A 7,687-nucleotide genomic window follows, 5' to 3' on the forward strand; every position below is an offset into this window, starting at 1 on the left:
CTTACTACTGTTAATATAACTATTCAAATTGTGACAAGTAACTTCCAGTCTAGTAAATTGCAAATATAATATATGATAATACAATATCATGTAATATAATATAATTAGCTGTGAAATCGATTAATCGCATCTAACATAAAAGTTTTTGTTAATATTATCTATGTGTTTATATAGATGTGTGTGTGTGCGTGCGTGTGTGTGTGTGTGTGTGTGTGTGTGTGTGTGTGTGTGTGTGTGTGTGTGTGTGTGTGTGAATATATAAATGCATGCATATATGGGTGTGTGTACATACATATACATTATATATCACTTTTATGTTTATGTGATTCATCGATTTGACAGCACTAAACTAATATTATATATATATAATATAATACAAAATGTCAGATATTCTGAAGGCTTCTTACACTGAAGGACATCCATTACAAATGAATTATGATTTTACAGTAGTATCTGTGGTATTTTGCTGGAAGCTGTGTTTACCATGGTGCAGTTTTTGTAAGAATGCCAGACATCTGAATGAGTTATAGCCTAATAATATCTGTTTAGTTTATGTAGAGCTTAATTAGAGTTTAATGAGTGCAAAGGTTTGTGTGTCAGAGGTAAAACAACAGAGAAAAGCCTCTTGATTTCACAGGGCAGTTTCTGACCTTCACGTTGAGTCTGAACGCTTGTGAACATCACAGTTGTCCAATATAAACAAACAAATAATTTGCATGAAAACGACAGAGGCTTCTCTCCCTCCTGAGTCACGACAGTCTTTTCACTCATTACATGTTTGCAAATGAAAGGGTTTGGCTTCAGAAGCGAATAGTGGAAAAACTGGTCATGTTGGCGTCAGGTGCGTCCTGACAGGTGAATGAACGTCATCGACTTACAGATAAAAGAGGGAAACACCATTACTAAGAAATGTCAAGGCTTGCCCTGATCCTCACACAACTCTGCTATACTAAAACCATATCTCAGATTCCATCTCTTCCATGTTTCTTACAATATGAAATACTATTTATGTTAATATGTCAATGTAAATTTGAAACAAAAGCTGTAAAGTAAAAGCAAAGACACACACCCACATGAGAGATTTTCTTTCATCAGCCTGTAATGGACTCACATGAGCAGCAGAGGGCAGAATCTACAGCTGATCACGTGATCTCAACAGACATTTATAATCATTATCATCATTTGTGTAGTAATTTATGCACATTCTGTCAAAAAAAGATATTGAATCTCAGGAATCTTTAAGTCAATTTGGGACAGATTGTATGAGTGGTTGAAGATAAAAAAATGCAATACCTGCCTTTGATAAGCATCTTTTCCTGGCTTGTTGGATTTGCATTGTAATTTGGGCATTTACAGTTAATAGTCCTTTACTAATGGTTTAATTTTAAATGTGTGTAAACAATTGCGCATTAAGAGGAATGTAAGCTGTTGTGGTAGCTATATTATATTGGAATGTTGTCTAGGCGATTATGCATGCTATGCTATCTATATTTGAACATGGATGTATCAGAAGACGTTTAAGCTCATCTAAGTGTCTTGTAAGTTAATGTACTTCTATCGTTGTTGTTTTTGCAGTTTTACACCGCTTCCATTAAACGCACCTGAAGTCAGCTCTGTCTTGGGTAGTTTTTGGAGGAGTGTTAAGCTTGCTATATAGCTGTATCGGTTACATATAGTGAGGGCAGTAAAGTGAATGATGATTGTTTGGGTCACTGCGATCATTCAGGTTCCCTGCAGGAACAGGTAAACGCCTCTAGATGGCGCTGCAATAACTGTTCAAATCAAAATCTGTCAAGCGGCATGGATGTTAATTAGAATATAAAAGGTACATGCACCATAATAACACTGTTCAGAGAGATATTATATATACATATCACAGCACATTAAATGAGAATTGTAGGCCAGTTTGTTTGTTTTTTCATAATTTCGTGTTCTGGTTGATGCAAGGAGGAGATCCAGTCGGATGATTAAGTCAAATTCTATGTCTGAACAGCAGACAATCAAATAATAAATGGAGAGTAAAATAAATTCACCCATAAGCAGGAATAAAAGTTTAATAAATAAACATAAAACAAACAGTTAAAATAACTTCTAATATGTCTAATTTAAACACTCTGAGTATAATATTCTTAGCCTAAAGATAATTAAAGTTGGTTGAGAGATCTCTCTTTGAAAAGACAGGTTGCGAAAGAGCAAGGTCTGAGTCCAAGCTATAGACTGACCTGTACAGATATTAATCTCCCTAAAAGTTGCTTATCGAAACAGAGCAAAGTTCCTCTTTTCAGAGTAAGTGTGCTACTGCATCGAAGCAGACACAAACATATGTAGTTTACATGTTTTCAAACTCTGAGGTGTTAGCCCGAACACTGCGAGATGTTTAGCTATAGATTACATTCATTTACCACTTTATTCTGAGACATTGTGGTCTGTCTATTGGAAACTTACAGACTTTTGCCCTCATCTAAACAAGTACAAAAGTTCACACTAAGCCAGTCAGCTGCAGTTGAGGCATAAAGATTCATAAAAGAAAAGCATTAAACATACATTTCAAATGATATGAATGATTAATGATAAAACATAAGCATCTCTAATTCATCAGTGGTGGTTTAATTGTGGTGCTCCATTTACTTTAAAGGGGTCATCGGATGCCCATTTTCCACAAGTTGGGATAATTCTTTAGGGTCTTCATGTAAAGTTTGTAACATACTTTGCATAAAATACTCAATGGTTGTGTAAAACAACACGCTTTTTACCTCCTCAAAAACAGCTCTGACCCGACCCGTTTCGGTGCATGTCTCTTTAAATGCTAATGAGCAACTGCCCCCCCCCCCCCCCATATGATGTCATATTGCTCAGAAAATCAAAACTTGATTATTGAGAGTGTTTAGGCTTTTTGAGGATAAAAAAATAAAGAAGTGAATGGATTTTTTCATTATATGGGGGTTGTGTCCACACACTGCAAAGACACATTTACATGCAAACACCATATAAAAGTGAATTTTGCATCCGATGACCCCTTTAGCAACCACAGATTCATTGTTAAAAATATATATTTTCTGTGGCAATCAACAATGCTGCTGACACCGTTTCAGTTGCATTTACTCAGAGTTCTGCTTCAAATCAGGAATCAGTGAATATTGTTCAGCTAAAGTAGAGCAGATTTTAGCACAAGGTGTATATATAGAGGGTGTATCTGGGCGTCTTTAGGATGCCGGGGGTCAGAGTTCACCACCGAACTTGACCACAGTAGCGTCCGAGCTTCTTACACTTCTCACAGAGATGCTGAGGATGTCTTTTGCTCGGGTCCGATGCGTCCAGGCCGTCGGGTTTCTCCAGAGGACGCTGCAAACACAGAGGAAAGATTTTAAATCCTTCCGCTCATCCCTAGAGAAATATTTCTCTTAAAGAGCGACTATTCTGCTTTTTTCTATCTTTATCTTTCTTTAGTGTGTAATGTTGCTGTTTGAGCACGAAAAAGGTTCCCAAAGTGAAGTTCCCTTTCAAAAGCTACACTCAATGCTGCGCTTGATTTAAGCATGATGGGAACGCTTTTGTGCGTGACTGACCAGCTATGAATATATGTGTGCATATGTAGGTCTTTTGTTTTCAGACCGTACTGTGTGTATGTGTGTGCTACCCAAACTCTGATAAACTCAGTTTCTTCTGGTAGGAGTTAGTTTTTGCAGGCAGCGCGCAGAAAATCCTTTCTCTTTTCATCTTCACTCATTTTTACAAGAGCGATCTACAAAACAAACGTTTAAATATTGTCCAATACTGTTTTGCATCTGAGGGTTCCTCACGTGATGAAACAGCGGCTGCCAGATTACAAATAGACTGGCCACATGAACAAGAGACCCCCAAACACTCTAAACTGTGTGGTGGCCCCAACAACAGTCTCTCCCCTTCTTTGAAGACCTCCATGACAAGTTAACTCGTTCATGGGGGAATTACCTTATACTTCCTTTTTCTTTGTGCTTTCGACATCGACATATTCGACTATCGTGGGCTTACCAATATCGGGTTCTTCCATTCGGCCTAGCCTTATCACCCCGCACATACACAAAGCGCATGGATGCAGTGCTGGCTACACTGCGACTCCATCCGCATTTTGAATTATATTGACGATGGGCTGATACTAGCACAATCAAAAGAGCTAGCGTTTCTCTGGGGTTGAGACTCAACGACCACAAGAGTGTTCTCTCTCCAACCCAGAGAACAACATAGTTAGGGATTGAATGGGATCCGATCATGATGCAGGAAACAGCTGTCTCCCGCTCGAATCGAGACCATTCACAATACCCTGAGCAAAGTCCGGCTAAGCCAAGATCTTACTGTTCTTCAGTATCAAAAAATGTTAGGTCTCATGGCATCTGCATCCACGGTGATCCCTATGGGCCTTTTGCACACGAGACCGTTCCAGTTGTGGCTAATCAGTTTATTTTTTTTACCCAATTTTTAAAGCAGAAACTTCACTGCGTTTTGTTAGGTTTACACTTTAAATAATTCAGCAATGTATCATTTAATTTTGCTAAAGTATCTTGTTTCAAGGATGTTAAGATATTGCAACCAGAAAACAAACTCTAACCTGATGGCTAAAATGCTGTTTTCGGTCTAAAGTGAGCGTCTGTTCACCTGTTTGTGAGCAAGGACGTTGATGTGGCAAGTCTGGCACTCCTGCCCCATATCCGCCCACGAGTTTCCACTCATCCATTTTCTGTTGCATTTGGGACACTGGTACTCCCCGAAACACCTCCTCTTACCTTTATACGGCATCAGACCTCTTTAGGACGAGCCTGGTAACAAAACAATCTTTAGTTCATCAGTAGACTTACAAACGAGAATCGTGACTCGACTAAAAATAATTCACACACTGAAAACATTTCAGTACCATATACACTATCAAAAGTTCAGGATCATTTCAATATTTAATATTGTTCCATTTCATGGGTTTTTTTGGAACCCCAGTGCTGTATTTGTCGAACTGTTACAGTTTTGCGATGTTGCAGTTCTTAATGTAAACACTGTTACAGTTGTTGCATTAGAATATTTGATGTTACATCACAGTAACATTCTGAACTGTGGAATGCAATTCAAGATGTCTCATGTTGCAGTTTAAATGTTGCAAGAAGAAGCACTATAGTGAATATCAGTGTAAGTAAACTGTCTTCTATTTCGCATGCATCCTTTCACACAAACATACGCAGGTCTGTTTCAGATTTAAAGGACTGGTTTGTTTGAATGAAGCTTTATAATCTACGCACAAGCATCTGTGTTTGACACACTCACATGTCTTTAATCTCTTTGCTCTGCTGTGGTTATTACGAGTGTTTAGTCCATAATGAATTTACTGGGTGTAAAGTTGGGTGAAAGCTTTTAAGGTTGTCCTGGTTTCCACGTCAGCGCTGGTTGATCTGATATGTGTGGTTTATAACAGAATTCTGCAACGAATTTGAATGCTTCCAATTAAATCTCGCTTTGATGTCATTAATTCTGCGGTGAATTCAAACGCTTTCTCACTGGATCTCCCAGTGTGTGTCTGTTATTCGCATATCTCTCGAACCATTAGTCCAACGGATTTCAAACTTGACAGATATCTCGCTACAGGCACGAGTAAAGGGCAGTGCCAAGTCGCATTTATTCAATTTGTGGATGTTAACTGAATCTGTAAGTCAGATGTTCACCATCTCTTTCACGGCCATCATTTTTGTGGATGTTAACTGAATCTGTAGGTCAGCTATGCTGTTAACTTTTGAATATTATATTTCATTCTGGTGCGCATAACGTTATCGCTACTGTTTAATAGTAGCCTATGCTATTCACCATCTCTTTCACGGCCATCATTTGTAGTAACCTATTCACAAACTGTTTGCTCAAGCATGGTCTCAATGCTAAGTTATTACTGTGTCATGCGCGCTGAAGTTAGCCTGTAACTGTGTGATGTTGATTATTCTATGTTAAATAGTTGCCCTGCCTATTCAACAGGATAGCTCATGTAGGCTATGCAGGCTTAAACGAGGTTAACTATCCTCTTAATGACCAAGTACTAGTATATCTATTGAATAAGTACTAGTATCTTAATAGGAACTAGTCTCTAAAAAATAAGTACTAGTAACTAATGAATAACTACTAGTATCTAATAAATAGGATCACAAAACCAAGATCACATAACTAGAACAGGGGATCAAATGACAGACATGAAACAAAAGCATGAAACAAAGTAGTCAGAACTGAATAGTTGATATCATGACAGATCCCCATAGAAGTCAATGGCAAAAAATTTTTTATATGTTACTAGTAACAAAAGAAAAGTTACCAGTCACTATCGAAATAAGTACTAGTATTTAATGAATAAGTACAAGTGTCTATTTAATAGTACTAGTATCTAATGAGTAGCAGTAGGCTATCTAAAAAATAAGAACTAGCATCTAATGATAACTACAAGTATCTTTAAAAAAAAGTACTAGTATCTAAAGAATAGGCACTAGTACCTAAAAAATAAGTACTAGTAGCATGAAAATAGATACTAGTAGGTTTTAAGGATTAAATGTTAAAACGGCTTGCCATAATAACAGAGCAAATGCACCAAACACTCGATACATTGTTGTTTTAACATAGAAAATGATTGTAAAAGCAAAACTTACTTGGATATGTGATGTGATGTGATGTGAGGAATGGATCTCGAGAGTTTGTTCTGGATGAGGAAAGGAGGCGTCAGTCTGTATATATACGCTCTTCTATCCAAGGGGCGTGTGCCGTGAATAATGATGTTGTTTGGGTTGTTACCAGGACGGTGCTATACATATTATTAATGCATTTTTGTTTTGTTTTACTACTTATATATAGTTTACTATTTTAATTACTAAGTAATCTAGTTTCTATTAGTATAACTATCCAAATAGTGACAAGTAACTAATAGTCTAGTAAATTGTTTGTTTGTTTTTAGCTCGGTTTCGTTTCACTTTAGTTTCGTTTGCCGTTTGAGTATCGTATGAAACAGAAGTTGCAGCTCTTATCAGTTGCACAACGTTTCACTTTCGTTTCGTTTGTTGTTGGATGTTTAAGTATCGTTTGTAACATAAGTTGCAGAACAACGTGATGGTCACACCAGTCTTGTCGCCCATTTGGTTGCAGTCTGGAGCTCTACTTGCATAAAGTGTGGCTATAGTCCAGGTCCTTTTTCCCTTCAACTTCATAGAAGCCAAAGTTACGCTAGATTTGAATGCAGAGGGTGCCGGTGTGGAGAAGTGATGAGTCCCAGCTGAGGACCCCAGTGTGCCTGATCTAAAGCTAAAGCCTGATCTAAAGCTAAAGCTAATCAATCAAACTTTAATTCCAATATTGACTATATTTTTTTAAATATTACTAGTAAGTATTCATTAGATGCTAGTATGGCAAGCTGTTTTAGCATTTAATCCTTAAAACCTACTACTATCTATTTTCATTCTACTAGTACTTATTTTTTAGTATCTATTCTATCTAGTACTAGTGCTTATTCTTTCGGTACTAGTGCCTATTCTTTAGATACTAGTACCTTTTTAAAAGATAGTTATTCATTAGATACTAGTTCTTATTTTTTTAGAGACTGGTACTCATTCATTAGATACTATTAAATAGACACTAGTACTTATTAATTAGATTCTAGTGCCTATAAAATTGGTACTAGTACTCATTTATTAGATACTAGTAG

The 7,687-nt window shown here is 37.1% G+C and overlaps 1 long non-coding RNA gene across 1 annotated transcript; it reads right to left on the reverse strand.

Annotated features, from left to right (window-relative positions):
* Positions 1-2,040: 2,040 nt before the first annotated feature.
* LOC311305946 lies at positions 2,041-6,773 on the reverse strand. Its single transcript, XR_014630103.1, has 3 exons — positions 6,642-6,773; positions 4,633-4,793; positions 2,041-3,342 (listed from the first exon to the last, which is right to left on the reverse strand). It is a non-coding gene; the product is annotated as an uncharacterized lncRNA (long non-coding RNA).
* Between the last annotated feature and the right edge of the window lie 914 nt (positions 6,774-7,687).

The sequence above is a fragment of the Rutilus rutilus genome, assembly GCF_951802725.1.
Source record: "Rutilus rutilus genome assembly, chromosome: 16".
Taxonomy (NCBI): domain Eukaryota; kingdom Metazoa; phylum Chordata; class Actinopteri; order Cypriniformes; family Leuciscidae; genus Rutilus; species Rutilus rutilus.